The 23,576-nt window shown below is 48.7% G+C and overlaps 2 long non-coding RNA genes and 1 pseudogene across 3 annotated transcripts; 1 reads left to right on the forward strand and 2 right to left on the reverse strand.

Moving 5' to 3' along the window:
- Positions 1 to 4,826: 4,826 nt before the first annotated feature.
- LOC144172672 (uncharacterized) lies at positions 4,827 to 6,802 on the reverse strand (annotated as a pseudogene). Its single transcript, XR_013323083.1, has 2 exons — positions 5,312 to 6,802; positions 4,827 to 5,159 (listed from the first exon to the last, which is right to left on the reverse strand). The product of XR_013323083.1 is annotated as an uncharacterized LOC144172672 (transcript).
- Positions 6,803 to 13,250: 6,448 nt separating this feature from the next.
- Positions 13,251 to 14,308, forward strand: LOC144172634 (uncharacterized). Its single transcript, XR_013323066.1, has 3 exons — positions 13,251 to 13,387; positions 13,531 to 13,788; positions 14,109 to 14,308. It is a non-coding gene; the product is annotated as an uncharacterized LOC144172634 (long non-coding RNA).
- Positions 14,309 to 16,980: 2,672 nt separating this feature from the next.
- On the reverse strand, positions 16,981 to 23,474 carry LOC144172635 (uncharacterized). Its single transcript, XR_013323067.1, has 4 exons — positions 23,074 to 23,474; positions 22,571 to 22,663; positions 21,345 to 21,468; positions 16,981 to 17,852 (listed from the first exon to the last, which is right to left on the reverse strand). It is a non-coding gene; the product is annotated as an uncharacterized LOC144172635 (long non-coding RNA).
- Between the last annotated feature and the right edge of the window lie 102 nt (positions 23,475 to 23,576).

Raw genomic sequence — 23,576 nt, forward strand, 5'->3', positions numbered from 1 at the left:
GACGCAACGCAGGCGATGAGGCGCGTCGTAGTGGAGGGCTCCGGATTAATTTTGACCACCTGGGGATCTTTAACGTGCGCCGAAATCTCGTACACACGGGCGTTTTTGCTTTTAGCCTCCGTCAGAAAAGCGGCCCCCGCGGCCGGGAATCGAACCCGCGACCTCGTGCTCAGCAGCGCAACGCCTTAGCCACTGAGCCACCGCGGCGGGTCTTTCGCTTAAATATATTTTCTGCGGTTGTTACTTGCCTTATGTTTACGGTATTATTTAAGTTAACGTAAAACTTTACAGAATGCAAGTGGGTGCCAGTTTTGTCATTCCTGTTTCATCTGTGCCCCGAGTTTAAGATGGTCGAGTTACTATCTTCACCAACCTTGTCACATTTTCTGTGCTTGTACAGCTAAATTTTCTATTGTTATTGTCTCTCTTGCAACCGATGTCATGCAGGCTGGGGAGCAATATATAATAAATAAAATAATTTACTGGAGACAACTCATCTAGGATCGTGCCAGGCAGGGTAACTGCGGAATACAAAAAAAGGGTAGTTATGGGGTTGCGTGTGTATGTATGTATGTTTGCATGCGTGCGTATACCCGTGTGTTTGTGACCATATATATATGCACACTTACATATTAGTGCTTCGTACACATTCAAAACGCACAATATTTTCTTATACGCCTCCTACAATGGCAATAATACTTCCACGCAAAAAACACCTTTATTCAAAGCACTTGCAAAAAAAAAAATCACCGATAGCCAGTGAGGCATTTCGGGGGAAAAAAATGCAACAACAAATATTTTCATTAGGCAAGAAGGTGTTTCAAATCCGCGCTTGGAAGATATGAAAAAATTCCCCGCATTTCCCCGAGGGGAAGAATGTGAAAGTGCGAATGCACGAGTTGAATTTGCGCGGTTCGGTAATGTTCGCGAAAGAGAGATCACACACACACACACACAACTACAAAGAAAGAAAGGTGCATTTATTCACAGACACCTATTTGTGTTGTCGTTGTACTTGATTGCTAGAGCGGATCTCAGCTTTGAAATTTCGTGTCAGTACTCCTTTAAGCGGGTGCATTAGCCCTTCTCACGCCCGATTCCTGGCCAATCCCCCACGTGGGTATGTGCCATGTCAGCGGCCAGGCAGCGCGCGCCCATCTCCCCCCGTTGCCAAGGAAGACGAGGAGATTCCTGGCCAATCCCCCACGTGGGTATACTATGCGGACATCGCTGGTGGACGCAGGTTCAGGGTCGCTTAAGAAGTGCATTCGCACTTAAAACATTTAACTAAATACACAAGTTTAGATTTTACTCTTCTTGCATTGTGACCTTGAATAATGTTTTACACATTGCTGACCTCTACTGCCGTTTGATTCTAAATAGTACTTTGTACACACCCTTTCATCCGGAAAATGCTTCGCGCAAACATGGTCACTCGACTGCAACGCCCTATCCGATCTCGGAATGGCGCGGCGCCACGTTTCCAAACGAGCATGCTCGGACGGGGTTTTAAAAAGGGGCACTCGTTCTGCACACGTTCTGTAGCCAGAATTGCAGTTGGGAACAAAACACTTCTTTCCAATTGCCGAGGAGATTCAGCGCACACAGCTCAGTTTAAAACATCACCCTTCTAAACGCGGCCACAAAACGAAAGCACAATATAGCACCAGCTGCTGCAGTGAGCCAAGCCGCGCTCGCCGGTCGACTGGGCCCCCATACCGCAGCGCCCTCTACAATTGCGAAATCGGCGCCGCCGCGCGCTCCGAACACGATGTGGTCGCGCCGGTCGCGACCATTAATTTTTCAGTGGTTTAATTCACTTTTTTTTTGTTTTTGCTATAAGACATGAGTGCACATCTTTAACGATGCAGAGCCTTGGAATATGCTTAACATTTTCGCGTGGCTTATATTCTTATAAAAGGCATAAGTTATTATCAGGTATTGGGTAATCGCATCCCCGAAATATATTTTTCTACGATGCATATATTCGTAATGAGGCCGCATTCGTTGTCCGCGCTACAAAACAAAACACACCTCTCACTGCGCCAGAATCAGGTTTAAACGAGGCGACAATAAAATTCACCTGTGCCGGACGTATTCGGAGATGACAGTGGTGGTATGCTGCTGCCGTCGCCGACGCCCGTAATAGCGGCCGAGAAGGACGCAGAACCACGTTCCCGGATAGCTATTGTTGGTGTTTGAGCACCCTACCAAGACGCAGCGGCTTTTGAATGACCTAAACGTACTTTTACTTACAGACGTCACCACCATAACAAGTTTTTTAGCGCTTGGAAGGGCAAAAAGAAGCGAAAGAGAACCAAAACACTGCATGATCCCCTATGCGCCGCGCAGCGCTAATCCCGTCTACTCCGCGGAGAAGCGGAGGCAGGCGGCGCAGCGATTGCAAAGCTCGAGGCGTATAGCGGAAGCACGTCACCGCTGAGGAGCGCAGCACCATGGGAGGGACTGCTCGCGCGTCGTCAACAGCGGAGAGTAAGTGTAGAGTGCCTATAGGGTCCCTAGAAATTGACCCTAGTGCCTAGAATATTTCCTAGAATATTTCTCCTAGTGTCGTGAGCGGGCCGGCTGAGGGGAAATGGTATGCGATACAGCCGACAGGTGGCAGTACCGCTCTCTGGCGCGCTGCTTTTTCGGCAAGCTGGGGAGCACTGGGGAGGCAGCAAGCCGGAGCAGACGCTTTGCGGTGAAATTGCAGCGGTGGTTTCAGGGCTTAGCACGCGATTGCCTTGTTATCCTGCGTTTTCCATGCAGACTGTAAATAAAGCGTGTGAATTTGAACGAAATGTATGCGAGCTCTCTGCCTTGTTAAGCTTTTGTGTCCGCCTGCTGTGCCGCCTCTTCATAGATTGGCCGCTCGCGCGCTACCAATGTTACTTTTGAAATTGCGGTAATTAAGGGGTGGCCAACCGGGGGCTCCCAGCGCTACGACTTTTCAACACAAAAAATCACATATTTCTCTCCTCATCCGCGACCACCATTCCCTCCCGTAAGCTGCTGTCGCGACTTCGTTAATTGTCATGTGCAGAATCGCAGGCACTGCAGTACAAACCCTCTTCTCGCAACTTTTTATATACACACGTATTATAGACTCTTGCTTTCCCTGCACTCGGTGGCAGGCCTGCAGGCACCCATGTGCAAGGGTCATTATCTCTCCGATTGGCCCTGCACGCATCGAAGTAATCATAAAAATAGGTAATGGCATAGCAATGACAGTGCACCAGACTAAACCACTGGCGAACAGGACCCCCTGCGAGTGAGTTACCAGCACTAAGGAAAAACAAACCGAGACAAAATGTCAATTTACAATATCAACATTTATTGCAGCAGTCAGTGTCAAGAATTTATTTACATTTTTCACTTTGGCAGCTCCGAGCTCCTAACAGATGTCAAATTCACAATGTGAGATTTCTTTATTACAAAAGCCACTGTACCAGGAACTTGTTTACATTTTTTACATGAACAGCACTGAACACCTTACTGACACCGCCGCATCTTCAAGAGCTTTTGCTTCTCCCGCTTAGACGACAGGCTCTTATTTTTTGCTTTCGTGAATAAGTGCAGTCTGGTGAGTGTGTAAAACTTGATTATCGCTGTAGTGAGCTTACGTCCGTGCTCAATGCAGCCAACTTTTTCAAGTTCATGACCCTGAAGAAAAAGTAAGAAGCTAACCAAGCTTTCGGCATGAAGCTTGTTCCAGCTGAAAAACACAGTGAAAGCATTTTCAAGCTTTGTGATGAGCTTTTCAAGATTGTCTGATGGGTAGAGCAGGCCCCCATGGTTGAACTGATTCGTCAGCGTGGAATTGCAGTTCGATTCTGCTTGCAGAGGCATAATGCAGAGACAAGATGCACAATCAGGGCATGGAAATTTTTTCAGAGATTTGCGCACAACATAGCCAGCTATATAGAAAATTAGCCGGCTATCGCTCTTTTTTCCTACCATGCCATCATGGTCAAGCAGGGGGGCATGCCTTTCCAGCACCTCTTCAGCATGCGGCAGGTTTCCTTCATCCAGAAGGCTATCAACAAGGGATGTTACACTAGCTCCCTTTTGTTCGGGCACATCACAAGGCTCTAAAAGAGCAGTCACCAGTTCAGGAGGAGAGTTACCTACTTTAGGGGGTCTGGCGAGGCTGTAAAATGCCATGTTATTGATGACGACCAAAAATTGCTCAGGGGAGGGGTGATCATTGCTCCCAAAGGCCTGCCGGACGACACCAAACACATTTTCCATCTTGTCCTGGCTTAGGTTTGCAGTTAGCAAATATGTGTACTTCAGTGTGCTAGTAACGTAGCTGAGGAGTGACAGTGTGCTCTGAATAGTCACCCGGAGCCCTAGAGCAGTACTCTCGCTTAAAAACCCCCCACCGTGCTTGGCAGCATGCTCTTCCCACTCTCGCAGAAAGGGGAGAAAGTCTTCCAGAAACTTTGCACTTGCTGAATCACATTTAAGGCCTTTCGAAGGGATTCGCGCCGTCATTATAAAAATCAGTCTTTCCATCTTTTGAATAAACTTCTCCGTAGACGGTGTTATCTTAAACGTCTTAACTAGGTGGTCCTTGAAAAGAAAAATCCCTTTCAAAACTTCCTCACTAAAAAGCTGAAATGCGAGGTTTACCCTCATTTTCTCAAATGCTGTTGGCTGCACGCGTGACTGCGTGATGTGCGGCATCACTTTTAGTGTCAGTGACTCGCTGTCCTTTTTCCATGCCTCTCTGACAACATCAACATGGACGTGACCATCTGGGATATGCAGGCCTTTCGACACAAATGCATTTCGGATGCACTTTATCAGATGAGGAAAGTCTGATATGAAGTGCACGTTCCTCCCTGGCTCGACCGGATGTGGAACTTTGCAGGTGATTCCCTTGGAGGTAGCTGCACAAATAGAAAAAGAAGCACCTGGTTACCTAACAACTCATATAAATATTTCAAAAATTAAAAGTAGAAATATCACACCTTTGATTCCAAACAGCTTCCAGAGAGCCCGGTTCCAGGGTGCACCATCGCTTGTCCAATAATCAACAAATAGTCCAGCGTTTTCTGCGAGGATTGTGGCTTCCAGAAGAATTTTAGACAGGACCGAGGCTTTTACATTGCCTTTTGAGGCAAAGACGCCAAGGATCTGAGTCCATTTTCCTGCAAAGATATCGAATCCCACAATGCATGAGTAGCTCCCCAGATGAAATCAGGTCAAAGAGGCAATCGAGTAATAGTAGCAAACGCTGCTGATAAATTTAAGTACATGTAAACACTCATCCACAATACGGCTCTGTTTCAAATGCACATACCTTGGAATGGCTGAAACATAACCACAAACCCGTGGTCACTGGCCTCCGTCTTATTTCTGTCATCCGTAAATGGTCCTAAGTCCACAAATCCCGTCAGCTCCCCAGATGCCTTGACATTAATGTTCTCTGAAAGTTTGAGTTCGTCAAATACAAGTCCACCATGACGGCTAAACTCGTCCATTTCCTTGGTCTTCTCCTGTAGTGCTGAAAGTACTTTGGAGTTAAATCCAAATCGCTCTTAAAGCCTTTCATATGCTTGTCTAAGCAAGACTTGCTTGGCAGAGCCATTATTTCGTGCCTGCGGACATGCTCGTAAAGCTGTGGACTTTTCATTCGCATAAGAATGCACTCCAATATCCACAGTTTGTCATACGACATGCCTCTGGTCGACTTCCGAGTGGCTGCCTGAAAGCAGGTTTTGACAGTAATACGTTGCTTCACTGGCAGACCACTCAACTTTTTTTCTAAAGCAGCCCTGGCAATTCCATCGTTGACTGCCCTTAGCTCTTCAATGGTCATTTGCGCCTTAGCCAGCTTCTTCTTGGCCCGGAACAACTGCACAGACTTCCTAGAAATGCGCTGCTTGAATGTGCCTCTGCGTTTCTTCTTCAGTCTGTTCAGCTGATTTTGAATCAGTCTCCTCAGCTACTTACACCTCAAGCAAGCTTTCCCATCCTGAGTAGTAAGCAAGCACTTGGGCGAAAAACATTTGCTTCCGAAACGGACGCACTTAGTGCCAGCGGTAGACTCAATTTCGCAGCCGCAACAAAGAAGCAGATCGTCGGCCCTTTTCAGTGAAGAGAGCGCGTCAGTTTCGGTGCTGACATAGTGCGCTTCCACATTTATGCCGCGGCAGTAGGTACTGCAAAGGTACCCATCTGCAGCACCTACTACCTTGCTTGACGAAAACACTACGTGTTTCAATACACACACGTCACCCGGCACTGTATTGTAGTGCCATGCGAAGCACAATGCTTCTGGGTTACTGGGCAAGCAAATTTTGCTGCAAAATGCTGACGGTGGCGTTATGCTGTGAAACGGGTGCGGCGCCTGTGTTGTTTCCTCGCCAGCGGCAGCGTCGTCACAGGCCTGGGAAGTCGTGGGTTCATTCGGAACTTTACGCTTAGCAGGCGGAGCTGTGCAGTCAGCAATATTCCTCTCTTTTCTTTTTCGAGGCACTGGTTTAGTCAGGTAAGCGGGGCCATCCGGGAAAATGGTAGGAACGGCGTCCGGCGTCAGCGATGGTCGTTCACGGTCGAATTCGACGTCGTCGCCGTTGATGACATGCTTAAAAGTTCTTTGGATGTAGCGATCATCAAAATGACGTGAACACACCACACAAGTTTCGTCTAGAACTTTGTCACCTCTTTTGATGTTACGCGCCCATTCTTGAAGACGAACAGGGTCTGCCGGAGCCCTGAACAGAGACACCTTCTCCTTGAAAGACTTGTACCCGCCTTTGCACAAAGGCACAAAGCACGTTCTTCCTTTTTTTTTCCAGCATAATCACACACAATCGCTGCACGAGAATTCACGGCACATATTCGAAACATAGCGAGAAAACGCTTCTCCACACAGACAAATCGCCACCCGACACAAGGCCCGGCCGGCACGCAAACTGACGCGCCAGTTGCAAGTAGCGCCCCCTAACGCTGAATCCAAATCAATTTCCCAGTCGCCAATGGGGAAGGCGCCTGCTCATGACACTAGGAGAAATATTCTAGGCACTCTAGTAAGTGGAATGGAGGAGGAAACGCGGCGCTACGATAATGCGCGGTTTTTTTAAAAGACGATAGTCTTTCTTGGGCTACTTAAACCCAGAAATTTTGGTCTGTCTGTATGTCTGTCTGTCCGTCTGTCTGTCTGTGACTCGATTCAGCCACCCGGCATAGTCTTATATAGTCACAGCTAAATCTACCCCTCTATGTCCGATGTATAATGTTCATACTTGTCAACATTGTTGAAGAAGAACAAGACATTACGCAAATATGAGACAACAAATCAATACAGAAGTGATATTTGCAGTGTTCCTTTATAAAAAATCAAACATGCTTGACTTTTGCGAAATTAAATACTTCATCAACTGCAGAAAAAGAATTCACTACGCCGTCGCCTGCTGTCGCCCGCGCCACTATAGCTTCTGGCGCCATTTTAAGAAATCAACCGGCAACAGTTACGCAAGGTTCCACTAGATAGGTTCCACGTTCTGCTTGCAGCGCACGTGGAGTAGGAAAACGCGGTTCTATAAACGTTGAAGTATGGCGCCTCGATTAACGCTCGTCTTCGCCGTACGGCAGCGTTCGCATCGAGACACCCGGTTTGGAGCAGTGGAACGCGGGAAATTTAAAATGATTTAAGCAAACCTTTGGCGTCTTTACCTTGGGAGGAGCGCGACGCAAGAGGAACAACATGAGAGGAGAGCGAGAAAGTGAAGGGAGGCATTTACTTCGCAAAAGCCGATAAAGACTATCGTCTTTTGACGGCATTTGCAACGAAAGGAGCAGATACGCGGCCATTTTTTGATTTACGATTTCTCAGCTAATACTCATCGCTTTAACAAAATTCTTGCGGGAGGAGATTGCTAATACATTGCTTTATTTGGTTACATGTACATCCATGCATCGTCGGAAGGTATTTCAGGACCCCTGCCCGTTTGACCCCAAGGCATACGATTTCTTTGCGTTCCTAGTGACAACAGTGTACCGTATGACCTCATCATGGCTCTAGGATTGCATGCCATTTGAGGTCGAGGATGGCGGTGCGCCACGCTGACCCGCACGCCCTCACTGTGAGCAAATACTTTGCACAGAGTATTAGTTTGCTCTATGAAGTGCACAAGTTGCAGACGCCCGATATGGAATGGCTACCTGTACTAGAAGAACTGTGTACGTTTGATGTTTATTTTAAGTTATTCTGTCAGCCGAAGTTCGGCCGACGGGTTTTGTTCTATCCGTGACGTGTATTGTGTGTGAAAAAAAGTAATAAAGAAAAAAAATTGTGTAGAGGTTACGCCTCGGATAATGACACTGAAGTACCGAAGATCCGGGTTCGATTCCCCCGGACATGCTTTTTTTTTTTTGCGTGGTTGTGCCAGCGTTTTGTAACAGCTAGCTTCACTCCCACCTTACAAATGACGCGGTGAGAGCAGCCGGTCAATTGAGTTTGTACTCAACCGGCCGCTCCGCTACTGCTCACTATAGACAAGGCCGACGTGCCCATCGCCAGAGTTCCGATCTTCTGTAGTTCGTAATGGGGATTACTAATTAACGGTTATTCTGGCTAGTCAATGAGCGGAAGCGGTTCGTTCGGCCGGGTAAATATCAAGAAAGTCTGCTCTCACTGCTTGTTGGGAAGAGGGCTTGGTCGAGCTTAGCGGTTCGTTTGACGTATGGCCGATCCTGTAATCATTGAGAGTGATTATTAATCAAAGTGACCCTGGCTACTCAATGAGCTGAAGCCGTTTGACCGGTTGGGTAACAATCAACAAAACTCAAGAAAGGCGATCGGACTAACGCCAACTCCGTCAAACGGAACTCCAAGCCGCTACCTCTACCACGCCCGGCTTCCCAACAAGCAGCGAGAGCAGTCTTGATATCTACCCAGCCGAATGAACCGCTTCCGCTCATTGACTAGCCAGAATAACCGTTAATTAGTAATCACCATTGCGAACTACAGATGATCGGGACTCTGGCGATGGATACGTTGGCCTTGGCTATACGGCTCGAGCGCTGCCTGTAGGGGCTAAGGTCCCTAAAAATTACTAGCGCTAACTGCTCCCTCGTTCTCCGCTCCCTCCTCTTTTTTCTTTCCCCTCACCCGCGGCGCCGCGGTCTCTTTACTCCGCGGTGGTGCCGCCACCTTTGTTGGGTGCTTCAGAGCAGACGCCCTCGCAACGCTTCGGGCCGCTCGCTGCAGTTTTTCGTGCAGTTTGCTCTTGTTTTCGCGCCGCAATCGCTCTTTGGTAGCATTTATAGGATTTCTAGAGCCCCGTTTTACCAACACGCACTAAGTGAGGGTGTTTTATTTATATTTTTGTCTACAAGGGGATATTTGCGGGGTGGATGCCGCTGGCGCATACGCACAGCGCGGTTTTTGTTTACGTGTGCGGCATGCTGTAACATCTCAGGATAGCTCGTGAATGCGAAAGGATCGAGCGTGGACATTTCAAACTGCTCTGTTACGATAGTTCCGTTCTTGCATTCGCGTCACTGTAATCGTGCAATCACTGCACAGGGGGCTTGCGCACGGTTCGCGGCAGTATACAGAGCGCTTCATTCGCAAATGCCGTCGTTCGAGCGCTGCGCTGGCGTCCTTGCGTTCGCCTTTCTTGCGATGTTTGCGAATCATTAGCGGCGTTCACTCTGCGCCCGCTTTTACTAACGATCGACCTACATCCTACCTTAATTCCGCGCAGTTTAGAGTGGTTCACCGTTTTTGTAGAAATATTTCTTTCACCTTCATGCCGTTATAGGCTGTTGTGTGTGTGTGCATGTACAGCGACGGGAAAAGTCCAAGTGAGAAGAAAGGGGTTGGTTGTGGTGTCAACCACAAGAACCAGTATGTCGCATGCGCAACGGAAGTTGTGTACAGAATTCCTTTGCCCTGTGGCCGAACTTATGTTGGACAAACTGGCTGCTGTATCAACGTGCGTTTGAGAGAACACGAATTGTCATTGAAAGGTCCTGCATCATCCCATCTTTCTTCGCATTGTGCTGAGTGCAGCCAATGCAAACCTAATTTTCCTGCCACTAACACTTTATTTAGGCACCGTAATCAAACAACCCGCGAAATTATGGAGGCATTCCACATAGCAGAACGAGGTGATAAGTGTGTAAGCCAAACAAGCGTGTGTCTCCATCCTGCGTGTGCCTTGCCTGTAACATGTGTATATCTACTTGTGGTATCACCGTGACCTTTGCAATCTTGTTTCGATCATGCGCACTGTCCTTTTATTACTTTATTGTTTGTGTTCAGTATTCACCTTCAGGGGGTTTCCGTTGTGCTCGTACAAGCCACGCCTCTCTGGGGCACCTGAAAGATTCTTCCCTTTGCGTGAAACTGAAAAAAAAAAAATTGACACCGAGAACTGGTTATGTGGTTCTGCTGGAACTTCCAGGCTTCGTCTGTTGGGGTTCAGCTAGCATATATACTCCGCTTTAGTTCTCTTGGGTTACCCGTGCCGTCTTCTCAGATGCAGTGTTTTTGCCTCCCTTCCTGGCACGGCTTCCCCGGGTTCTACTGTAATCATTTAGGACGTGCCTGATTTCTGTAGTGAGGCATGTTGCATTAGCTTGTAGGTAACTTCAGCCTTAGAAAAACGAACATTAGTTTTTGTCCTGGAAGTGTACGAAAATTGCCCAGCGGCATCATTTTGACGACGTTCTGAGGATGTACGCTGGACGGACAAACGGACCCTGATTGGACTGGCTGAGGATAAGATCTGGACAACCTGAGGATGCTAAAATGTCCAGAGCCGGGCATCCTGAGGATTTACCTAGGTTTGTTTTGCGTTAACTCGGTACCAGGTCTAAACGAGGCGAAAAAAGAATTCACTTGCACCTGACGTATTCGAAGGTGACAGTGGTGGTATAGCGCTGCCGTCGGCGGCGCCCGTAAGAGCGGTGAAGATGCTCGCACTATCGCGTCCACGGATAGCTCTTGTTGGCGTTCGAGCGCTCTATCAGGACGCAGCTGTTTTTGAAGTGTCCTAAACGTACAGTCGGCCGGAAAAGTAACCGGACCACCGCTCACGCAGCCAGAGCGGCTGCTGCGGTGCACCGCGGCGCTGTTATCTCGCTGTGCTCGCTTACGACGAGAGTGGCACGCTTGACGCCAAACTTCCCCTCGCCCTCGTGCGGGTGCTTGCCACGCTTGATAAACTTCTAGTGCAGCGTTCGCCTTTAATCCAGCACATGGCGCAGTCGCGCTGCAGCGCACGGCCGCAGGGCCACAAACCGCGGCGCTAGGAAGGAACGAAAACCCGCTCTGCTTTTTGTACGCGGTTTATGTTCGCCTCATGCTGCCTATCAGTGCCTGTAGGATGCGTCCACCGCCGCTGGATTTTGGATAAGACGGCACAATGCACCGTACCGAAGGCTACCGTGACGTTCGTTTTTCCACGCCGGAGCGATGTTATAGTGTCGAAATTGCCTTTTCGGCATCATGTCCGGACGTGGGTTTAATACTACTTACAGGGAGACCTCTGAAGACCGATTTAATTAGCTAGTAGGATATTCTTTCGGTGACGAATTTTCTTTACAGGCGTACCGCCAGGATGAATGATTTCGAAGACGAATCGCAAAACATCAGATATTCCTGAAACTTTATTCATGAAATCTGACAGTACTGGCATTCAGCGGTCCTCAGTGGGGCGAAAAGTTGCCGGCTACAGCGACGACTTGGCCGACTCGCCTGAGCATGGAGTCGTACAGCGCCGCCACTATCTCGGGACGCCCGCGCAGCGCTTCCCACTCTTCCTTCACGGCGAGCCACAGCTGCTCCGCTGTGCCACCGCAAAGGCGTCGTGAGGCAAGCGTCTTCTTCAGCAGTCCCCATATGTTTTCGATGGGGTTGAGATCAGCCCCGTTAGGGGGCCATGGCAGCTGAGGCACGCCACAGCGCTCCAGGAGTGCGCTCACACTGCGTGCTTTGTGCACGGGGCTCCAATCATGCTGGAGCAGGTAGCAGCCATCCTGGAACGGCCCGTCCAGGACGTACGGGATCAGGTGCTCGGTGAGGACTTCACAGTACCTCGCCCCGGTGAAGGAGCCCTCGATCTGCACGAGTGGGCCCAGGCCGTCCCGACTGATGGCACCCCAGACACTGACCGAGCAGCGGCCGCTGCTGAGCACGCTGTGGGTGTAGGCGGGGTTATACCTGAGAGTATGGGAGAGCAAGCATTAACATCTGTCGGGTCCAAAAGCGTGGAGCGTCCTCATTCCGTTGCGGAAATGAAATAAAGATGGAGGCTTAAATTACACAAAATTTAACATTTTACCCACACTGATATGGAATACGCGCGAATGAAACACTTAAATGGTAGTCAATGCTGTACCCATGTCAAGTCAGGTGGTAAGGGGAAAATGAGGTTGCATTCTCCAGACTACGACGCGTTGCAAACCATCCATATAGGTTATTGACAGGTTAATCTAACTTAACCCGCGATTCATGTGAGCCGCAAGTGTGCCAGTTCATACCTGCTGTTCAACGGACGCCACACACGCTTCTGTTGGTCCCAGCGTGTGCAGAAGGTAGACTCGTCCGTGAAAATCACCTCCCGCCACTCCTCTGCCGACCACTGCTCGAAAGCTCGGGCGAAGTTCAGTCGCTCCTCCCGCTGCTTCGTTGACAGGTGCGGTTCCTGAGCGGCAATGCAGTTCACGAGACCCGCCTCTCGCAATCTGCTCCTGATTGTGTCGCAGCAGCAACTGAGATCCAGAGCATCGCGGATCTCCCTGGAGTTGAGAAATGGGTCGACAACAGCGGCAGCAACAATCCATTCATCCTCTGCCAACGTGGTCACCCTCGGCCGCCCACTGCGCTGAGCATCACAAATTCTCCCATCTTCATCTCTATACGCTGTAAGAATGCGGCTCACCGATGTTCGGCTCCTACCGGTGCGGCGGCAGATTTCACGCTGAGGGACACCTTCGTGGTGAAGCCGGACGATCAGCCTTCTCTCCTCTATCGGCACTCGGGGTGGCATTCTGGTGAAGTAAAAAGCCCGATGCGACCGTTCGAGCTTTTAAAGGTTTTTTACACTGCAACTGGCCAATGAGCAGTCCTGGTTCAATTTTTACATTTTATTTATTAGAATGGTGTAGGGCAGGCGCTTTACGGTGGGTTCTGCTTTACAGATATGGGTGCGCTCTGCTACACAGATATGGTGATGTCCTTCCATTGGCCAGTTGCAGTGTAAAAAACCTTTAAAAGCTCGAACGGTCGCATCGGGCTTTTTACTTCGCCAGAATGCCACCCCGAGTGCCGATAGAGGAGAGAAGGCTGATCGTCCGGCTTCACCACGAAGGTGTCCCTCAGCGTGAAATCTGCCGCCGCACCGGTAGGAGCCGAACATCGGTGAGCCGCATTCTTACAGCGTATAGAGATGAAGATGGGAGAATTTGTGATGCTCAGCGCAGTGGGCGGCCGAGGGTGACCACGTTGGCAGAGGATGAATGAATTGTTGCTGCCGCTGTTGTCGACCCATTTCTCAACTCCAGGGAGATCCGCGATGCTCTGGATCTCAGTTGCTGCTGCGACACAATCAGGAGCAGATTGCGAGAGGCGGGTCTCGTGAACTGCATTGCCGCTCAGAAACCGCACCTGTCAACGAAGCAGCGGGAGGAGCGACTGAACTTCGCCCGAGCTTTCGAGCAGTGGTCGGCAGAGGAGTGGCGGGAGGTGATTTTCACGGACGAGTCTACCTTCTGCACACGCTGGGACCAACAGCAGCGTGTGTGGCGTCCGTTGAACAGCAGGTATGAACTGGCACCCTTGCGGCTCACAGGAATCGCGGGTTAAGTTAGATTAACCTGTCAATAACCTATATGGATGGTTTGCAACGCGTCGTAGTCTGGAGAATGCAACCTCATTTTTCCCTTACCACCTGACTTGACATGGGTACAGCATTGACTACCATTTAAGTGTTTCATTCGCGCGTATTCCATATCAGTGTGGGTAAAATGTTAAATTTTGTGTAATTTAAGCCTCCATCTTTATTTCATTTCCGCAACGGAATGAGGACGCTCCACGCTTTTGGACCCGACAGATGTTAATGCTTGCTCTCCCATACTCTCAGGTATAACCCCGCCTACACCCACAGCGTGCTCAGCAGCGGCCGCTGCTCGGTCAGTGTCTGGGGTGCCATCAGTCGGGACGGCCTGGGCCCACTCGTGCGGATCGAGGGCTCCTTCACCGGGGCGAGGTACTGTGAAGTCCTCACCGAGCACCTGATCCCGTACGTCCTGGACGGGCCGTTCCAGGATGGCTGCTACCTGCTCCAGCATGATTGGAGCCCCGTGCACAAAGCACGCAGTGTGAGCGCACTCCTGGAGCGCTGTGGCGTGCCTCAGCTGCCATGGCCCCCTAACGGGGCTGATCTCAACCCCATCAAAAACATATGGGGACTGCTGAAGAAGACGCTTGCCTCACGACGCCTTTGCGGTGGCACAGCGGAGCAGCTGTGGCTCGCCGTGAAGGAAGAGTGGGAAGCGCTGCGCGGGCGTCCCGAGATAGTGGCGGCGCTGTACGACTCCATGCCCAGGCGAGTCGGCCAAGTCGTCGCTGTAGCCGGCAACTTTTCGCCCCACTGAGGACCGCTGAATGCCAGTACTGTCAGATTTCATGAATAAAGTTTCAGGAATATCTGATGTTTTGCGATTCGTCTTCGAAATCATTCATCCTGGCGGTACGCCTGTAAAGAAAATTCGTCACCGAAAGAATATCCTACTAGCTAATTAAATCGGTCTTCAGAGGTCTCCCTGTAAGTAGTATTAAACCCACGTCCGGACATGATGCCGAAAAGGCAATTTCGACACTATAACATCGCTCCGGCGTGGAAAAACGAACGTCACGGTAGCCTTCGGTACGGTGCATTGTGCCGTCTTATCCAAAATCCAGCGGCGGTGGACGCATCCTACAGGCACTGATAGGCAGCATGAGGCGAACATAAACCGCGTACAAAAAGCAGAGCGGGTTTTCGTTCCTTCCTAGCGCCGCGGTTTGTGGCCCTACGGCCGTGCGCTGCAGCGCGACTGCGCCATGTGCTGGGTTAAAGGCGAACGCTGCACTAGAAGTTTATCAAGCGTGGCAAGCACCCGCACGAGGGCGAGGGGAAGTTTGGCGTCAAGCGTGCCACTCTCGTCGTAAGCGAGCACAGCGAGATAACAGCGCCGCGGTGCGCCGCAGCAGCCGCTCCGGCTCCGTGAGCGGTGGTCCGGTTACTTTTCCGGCCGACTGTACAATTTACTTACAGACATCACCACAACAAGTTGTTTAGGGCGCCGAAAGGGAAAAGGAAGCGAAACAGAACCAAAATGCTGCATGAGCCGCTATCAGCTGCGCAGAAGCCTTCCCGTAAGCGCGGCACGAAGCGGCGAAAGGGCGGCGCAGCGATCGCGAAGCTCGAGGCGTATAGCTAGTGAGCAGTAGCGGAGCGGCCGGTTGAGTACAAACTCAATTGACCGACTGCTCTCACCGCGTCATTTGTAAGGTGGGCGTGAAGCTAGCTGTTTCAAAACGCTGGCACAGCCACGCAAAAAAAAGCATGTCCGGGGGAACCGAACCCGGTGCTTCAGTGCAATTATTCGAGGCACAACCTCTACACCAAATCGGAAGACTAAGATTCGTCGCCTAATTTCCCTTTGGTCTGGGCGGAACTGTACAAATTTGACGCCGGCTCAGCCTGGACGGAACGCTGAGCTATCTCAGTTGTATTGGCGGTGAGCTCGACCACGGGCGGCGCTGCGAAATGCGCCTCGGTGACGTCGGTTCAGGGATTCTCGTCTGCTTCACTCGGGCTCGCTCTCTCTGCTGTTTCTTCGCGCTCGGTTGACGTCTGATGCTTGCCCGCACCACATTTTGCGTGTGCGTAATTTTTTACCATAAGAATAGAATAAAATCGCCTACACCAGCTCAAGGCGTGATTTAACGCATATTTTTTGATACCGCTACGGAAGAAACATTGCCGGCGTCGCCCCATTCTTTGCGAAGCCGGTCTTGTGCGCAGCGCGAAGAGTCGGAGCAAGGCGTTGGCTTCTGTTGTAAGCAATATTTTGAACAAAGGGAACAGCCAGCTGAAGGTTGCTTCCCCGCAAGAAGACGCTGTGTGCAAGGGTACACCCTTTACAGGCCGCTTGCTTCGTTGTACTGGCGTCATTTCCGTGACGGATATGACGTCAGTCAAATCTTGGTGCGTGCAGGAATAAAACACTTTCGTGTTCAAAAACACGAGGTGTCTTTGAAATACTTCGCTCTCCAAGAGACTACAACGAGATGAAATAAACGGTCCAGCGGACACCTGCCTGATCGATGGGGTTAATTAGAGAGTTTTAGCAGAGTTTTAGCAGCCCGACCATTCCGTTCGTTACGTTGTTACCGGGTCAGGGACCGGTCTGCGCCTGCGTGGCGGAAGGGCGAGGAGGCGCGGACGTGGCGAAGGCAGGCCCGCGGAACTAATCCCCCTACCGTGAGGAATGCCCAAGTGCCCAGACGGGTCCCGGTCAACGCATGCGGCTAAAAGGAGGAAATTATTCCACGTTTTGATTAGCTCTTGAAACCACTGTCAGTTGGGGACAAAAGTTAGGGACATTTAGGGAATTTGTTGTTGCAGCGAGCAGGCTTGATGTGGCTTCGCGCGTCGCCTCCTAGGGAATTCCCTCTAAGAAGCTGAGTGCAGCGCATCGCCTCCTCTAAGGAGGCGATGGCCAGCGTCTAGCAGCAGACGACGCAAGAAACGGCTGGAACTGACGCTTCCTTTTGTAATTACTTCAATTTTTACGGGTGTCTTGCTGAAAGATTTTTTTTTAAAATGCGGAGCGTGCCTGCCTGACCGTGTCTATGGTATCGTCCCGAGTTTGTCCTGCGCTGGTTCCTTTATTCTTATAAACTTAAACCGCTTAAACATTTCTATCTCCTCTGTGTGGCCCTAATATTACTGCTGCCACGCACCAACCAATCATCAGACTTGGAGGACGTCTTCTCCATTATTTCTCCGACACTTAATTACCTCTGCGTTTAAGTTTCTGCTTCTTTCAAGAACGATGATAAAATCAAAGAGAAATTCCGTTCATGGCTGCGAGATTTCCTACAAGCGCGCGTGTACCCGGGAGAAGAGTTATCGCAATAGCAGTTTTACTTGTGCAGTGTGCCACTTTTAAACTAAAAAGAAACGTAGGATGAGATATTGCCCCTTCAAGTCAGTTTCCAGATGTGGTCATTCCAAAATGCGCATTTATTGGCAATAGATGGTAGCGTAGCTTATTTAGTGGCTCGAAGTCTAAACAAATTTGTTATTGCAGGATTCTTGATTGCTATGACACTAGCCCTTTGTAGTAACCGATGTAAAGCAAGCATTAGATTGCTTCCAACTTACAGGCTTCAAGAGCAGATGTGAAGGCCAGTATTAAAATATGCAAAATCTTTAGAACCTGATGTTGTAAGTGAACCTGCAGTATAGCATCTCAATCTTTAATAATGTCTTTTTGTGAAGACCTTTAACATGTTCCTCGGACAAATGACATAACTTTTTAGCTTGAGAGGTACAACTTGAAATGGTTGTGAATGTTGGCTACCTGGCAGTTCGGTTAAACTGCAGCATTAATACCAGATAAGTGACCATGGGACGATGATGTGCAAGTGCTTGTGCATTGTCCTCCATCTTATTTCCACGTTCCTGCACAATGTAAAAGGAATATACCAAATGAAGGAGACAGTTTTTAGTTTTATTTATTCCCAGTTTCACGGCCATAGAAGATGACAGATATCAGAGGTGCTCAGCACAAACGTTGTAGTTGTATCCAGATGCTTGTTGAGACCTCTGTCACTGAAAAGTAAAAATGAAATAGCATTTTGAAAACTGGTCAAGCACTACATATGTTTCCTTAGGAGCCTCCCATTCACAATTCAAATGAACAAACAGCTTAAACACAGTACACTATTATTGTGTTTCTTGCATGTATGTTTTTTAGTTGCGTGTGGACACTGACATTTCTGCTGTATCTTTTTTCCTTTATTTTTTCTTGTACGCACGTGGCAGAATTCTCTTAGGTCATTATTCTTCGTTTAATCTGCTCAGGTACCACACCCCTCATTAATGCCAGTGGGGCCATAAGGGTATCTTCAATAAATAAGCATAGAACACCAAATACATGGTGCTACATCTACAAATTAAAGTTCCTGTAGCAGTTAAAAATTTATAAAATAAATAATAAAATGGCACATTTCCACACATTTCCTAATACAAATAAAAACACGGCCAACTCCAGCTTTCCTCAAAATGTTGTATACCAGTATCTTTGAACCAGGCAATAATACTGTAAACATCTTGAAAACAATTTTATTTGCACGTAAATTGCAGGCAGCTTAACTTAGGTGTCACAGAAGCTGTCGTGCAACGATGACTTACTTGCTCGTCTCTGTTTTTCTGATCTTGCCCTTCTACAAACAAGTCACATCCTACAGTCGCCATGAGGTTGGTCGACCTGTTAACATGTTACTAAAAAAAATTATTGTATTGTGCTTATTTCTAACACTATTTTAAAGTTCTTATTCTCACTCCTGTGATACCTAAGGCTGATTCAGCTGGAGAGCACCCCTATGTGGGCAGCAAATTCTATAGTGGTCCGAAGTGGCAAAGATGGAGATTGCTTCACCTTTGCACGATAATGCATTAATCACGACTAAGTTCAGTTAGGTGTCCTCGACATTTCAGAGAAGTGCCGAGCAAAAATAGTTTTGAAGAACAACTCAGAAATACTGATGGCCAGAAATGGGCAGCCAGAATGTTACGGTCTCTCTTAACTTCAAACTAAAAACAAGTCAGCTTAAAACAAGTAAAAAATACCTTAAAGGAGTAGCACCACTATTAAACGTTCATAGCATGATTAGGCTCTACTTAAAGCAGTACTTGAAATATCAAAGCTCAGATAACTATGCAAAAAGTTTCCTTTGTAGCTGCAGATTTTAGTAGCAACCATTCAGTATAGGGTAACATATTTTAAATCAATTTTAATATTTGCATGCACAAGAAAGCTCCGAATGAATACCCTTTCGACACTGGCATAAACAAGATACGTGGAGTGCCTCGCCATGCAGTTCGCCCCAAACTGCCGACATTAGGGCTGCAGTGACTTAGCCAACACACTGGCTGCTGATGGTGCACGCTGCACTGCCTAGTGAATCATGTCACAGTTTTGGGGCTGATATCGTGCGGCCCAGACGCGTGCGACTGTGGGCAGCTTGGGCCACTCTAGGGCGCGCATCCAGTCTGACCATGATGCAATGAGAATAACGACATCAAGAGTGTCATTCTCTCATGGCGGCCGCCTTGGTGTTCGTTTTGTCCAAGCCGAAACTGACACAAATAAACAAGGCTCAAAATAATTACATACCCTGAGGTCAACTATCTAATGTTCCATTCTATGATTCCTGGGCTGGTAGGCACCCATGGCAATGGGAAAAATGTAACACGAAAATTTCATACCAGTACTTTTTTAGAATATTTACATAGACACATGAGCTGCGTGCTAGTGGCCCTTTCTGCCAGTTGTTGCCCCCATCTGTCCACCATTGCTCAGCTGAGCATGAAAGACTGGTACAATAAAGTGTCAAGATTTGACAAGTTTGCAAGCTCAGTGATTCACGCTGAACTTTTTGTGATCTTTCTTTACAAGGATTTAACCTATAACCACTCCTCCCTGGCTTGGCTCATGTACAGTCATGGACAATTCAACTGCGAACCGGGGAGCGCATGGCCGAAGATACTGGTGCCATCACCTGGCAGCGGCCGTGGGAGACGCACGGACATGCGCAGTTGAGATGACGGGAGCGAGGCTGCGTGTCCCAGTGCGATATATTGCCCCCTCCTCGCTCGCATGCCTGCCTTGTCACCATGCCGCCAAAATAAATGCATGCCGCCTAACTTCTGATGGCACCGTATTGTTTTGCGTTCGTGGTGCAGTGGCTTGGGAATTGAACAATAAGCTGGCCGCCAACAAGAATGCGCCTTTGTGCAACGGAGTCCAGGCTGAGTCACTTGGCAGATTCAGTGCTTGTAGCAAATAGATATACCACAAGAATTCATATCGAATCATATACATTAACTGCAAGCATTGTGTGGGCTGGGAAAGTCACTGGCAGAATTCTAATATTCAAAAAAATTAAGAAGATATGCAGGTCCAACCATTCTATAGGCCAGTTGCTCTTGCACATCAATTTTGGCATCCCGATTTTTTTCGTTTTTTTTGGCAGGCACCTCACTTCTTGTAGAAATCCACGGAGCGGGCATTGCTGAGCATGGTGTAGGCGTTACCCAGGTGTCCATCGTTATTTGATCAAGTTACTGCCTTCTATATGCAAAGCTATGTCAGCAATGTGACGCCGGCACACACGGGGAGCAGGCGCTCGTGTGAGCCGAGCACACAGTCACACAGTCACCGCAAATACTATCTCGTGCCGCATCGCTAACAATTGTTTTCAGCGCTCTGGCGGCATGTTGACAAGGCAAGCATGCGAGCGAGGAGGGGGCAACATATCGCAGTGGGATATGCAGCCTCGCTCCCGTCATCTCAACTGCCCATGTCTGTGCGTTTTCCACGGCCACTGCCAGGTGACAGCACCGGTATCTTCATCAATGCGCTCCGCGGTTCGCATTTGAATTGTCCATGACTGTGCAATGCTTAAGCTTCACGCACATACTGAACTTGGTACAGTTTCATTTACTAAAACGAAGCTTCCAGCCTCTCCCTGATGTGTCTGTAGTCCACCCAAAATGCACAGCAGGAAAACCAACTTTTTCTGATGACGATCGTGGGTGAAGTGAAAAAACATTAAAACACTTCCCGTGATCTGAACTGAACCTAGGTCCCTCGTGTTATGAAGCTGAAGCCTATCCCATTGCGCCATTCCAGCACAGTCGAAGCAATTTGGATTTGCATGGACATGGAAAATTACACAGAAAATGCACACCTCCATCTAACAACAACGGTTGTACGCTACGGTAGGTCATTGATTGCTTGCATCAGTAAAGCTCTAGAGAGCACAACTGCAGTGCAGCAGACCACCCCGATAAGGAACAGGTGCTCAGTACTGGGCTGGTTAATTTGGTGTTGGACTTGATTTTGCAAAGCTTCACGTCCCCCGTTTTTGTCGTTTCAACAGATCGGCGGTTGATTTTTTGTTAAGTCTTCCCGTCAGTAACTAGGACACAGCTACATATTTGGTTGTCATACTACCAGGGTGGTCTGCGAGCAGACACAGTCTGTCTGCGGCTAATTTCGAGTGTACCACAAAACGACCCACTTGTGGAGGCATTCACCTGCTTTCCATGGGTACCCAGAAAGGATGTAGACCAAGGCTTGCCCTCCAGGCCCTGCACCAACATCGTAGGGGCCAAGTCCAAGCACTTCTTTTTTTCCACTGGAAGCCCTCCTATGCAGATGCTGCAGGAACAGGATTAAATGCTGTGTCAGCACAACTGAAAGTTGGGTAGGCTAATAATACATCTCTGAAAAACAAAATGCGTAAAAGATGGCGACGTGGAATAAGATCACACAGGACAACCCACTACAAGAAAAAGAACAGACAGCACATCGTCCTGCGTGTTGTTTTCTGGAAAAGCAAAAGTCAGCAATCTCTGCTGCATTGTTAATAACAAGGATAATCCAAGGAAAGGGAGAAATGAGTGCGGTGTTAAGCATGCGCAGCTTTTAGTTCGTTGTGCAATTGGCATGATTTACAGTATTCCGTTGTCATGTAAGTCCGTGTATATGGGCCAGACAGGACGCTTTCTAAGTGTCCATCTCAGGGAGCATTTGTTTACGATCACGAATTCAACGGGTGAAAATCTTCCTGCGCATTATAAAAAGTGTGGGTGTCGTTCTTTGTTTGACGAGACTGTGATGTTGCACAGGCATAATTATCAGATTTTTAGGGAATGGGTTCAGGCCTTCTTTATCGATGAACATAGTAACAAGTGTGCCAGCAAATCGTCTATAACTCTACACGGGCAGGAGCACGTGCTTATCAGCACCATATTTCTTTAATCTATTAATTCTTTCGTATATAAACTTCATGTTTTTCAACAAAATGGCAGTTGCCAGTAAGTGCTTGTGTGTGTCCCTCCTGCCTGTACACGTTATTTGTGCGCTTTCAAATTTTCAATGGCTTTATGCCCTGCCACATACCATTTGTCCCATACGCCGCTTCTTCCATTCACCTTCAATGTACACTCACTGACAGTTGCTCCTGGTGCCTTCTCTTAAAGGGCCCAAAATGTTGCGTAACCTTCACAGCCCTTCGGGTGATTTGATTCTGCCGCCGTCATTTGGTCTATCCTTTCTCTCTCCCTCTTCCGTTTTTTTTTTTTTTTGGCTCACGGTTTCACGCTTTTTTTTTTCCCCTTTGACCGCGATTTCTCTGTACAGAAGTGACGTTTTCAATTCCTCTCCCGCAACGCAACTTAACTGCCCGAAGACCTAGAACGTTGATGCGTGCACACGGCATACTCGCGAGATTAACGCTATCAAACACATGCATACTTACGATCGAGGCACTGCACTTCAAACATCCAGGACAGCAATTCGGGGAGTACACGCCACCACCGGTTCGATCAAACTTGAGCAATGGTATGGGCTCCTACACAAAAGGAACAATGAAACGCTTGAAACTGCGGCCGCAGTGTGAAAGGACATAGCATCGTAATTTGAATTTAGCGTGTGCTGCATACTTGGGCGAGAAACAGGGAGTGGGAAAAGAATCCACACGTACTACGTTGGATACACGAAGCAGGTGTTGGTTTGCGCGCCAACGTCTGGTTTGTCGTTTTCCATTGTGTCTGTTCCTCGCCCAAGTATGCGGCGCACGCTAAATTTGATTCAAGATTATACAAAAATCGCTAACATCACAATACGATCGGGAATGAAAATGACAGCTAGGAGGCCGAGCTAGGCGGCCACGTAAGCAAGAATTCACGCAGCTTTAGGGTACACAGTACAGTGGTATAAACACAAAAACTACAACAAACATAAAATAACGATGTTACTGACCTTGCTGGGAAAATGAGCGCATAGATGCCCTCTTTTCCGCTCTTCCGTGTCTGTGACAGCAAACGCCGGAAACCGGCATGGCTGATCTACGCTGAGCTCAGGTACAGCCTGAGGCGATGGCTCAGGCTGCAAGTCTCTCTTGAAATGTCGCAGTAGTTATGTCGGATACGGAGATCGCACCAATACTAGCATTCACGGTATATTCACGCATCTGCAGCTTCATTTGGTACTAGTAGCAATCAACACAAACACACGCTGGGCACTGACAGCGCAAATCGTTCACTCGGGGGACCCAGGGAAATGCTGCGCCTACTTCGGCGTTGTCCCTAGGCGCTCAAAAACAAGTCAAGTGACGTCACGATTTGATCACGTGACCCAAGGATTTCTTTCCTCCTTTTAGCCGCTCCGCCGGTCAACACGTTAGCTACGTACGCGACGGAACGGACGGACTGCTAAAACGCTACTCCGCTGATGCACGCACAGCGCTGCGCAGAGGGCGCTGT

The sequence above is a fragment of the Haemaphysalis longicornis genome, unplaced genomic scaffold, assembly GCF_048455015.1.
Source record: "Haemaphysalis longicornis isolate Haplotype H1 unplaced genomic scaffold, Haemaphysalis longicornis Haplotype H1 scaffold_25, whole genome shotgun sequence".
Classification (NCBI taxonomy): domain Eukaryota; kingdom Metazoa; phylum Arthropoda; class Arachnida; order Ixodida; family Ixodidae; genus Haemaphysalis; species Haemaphysalis longicornis.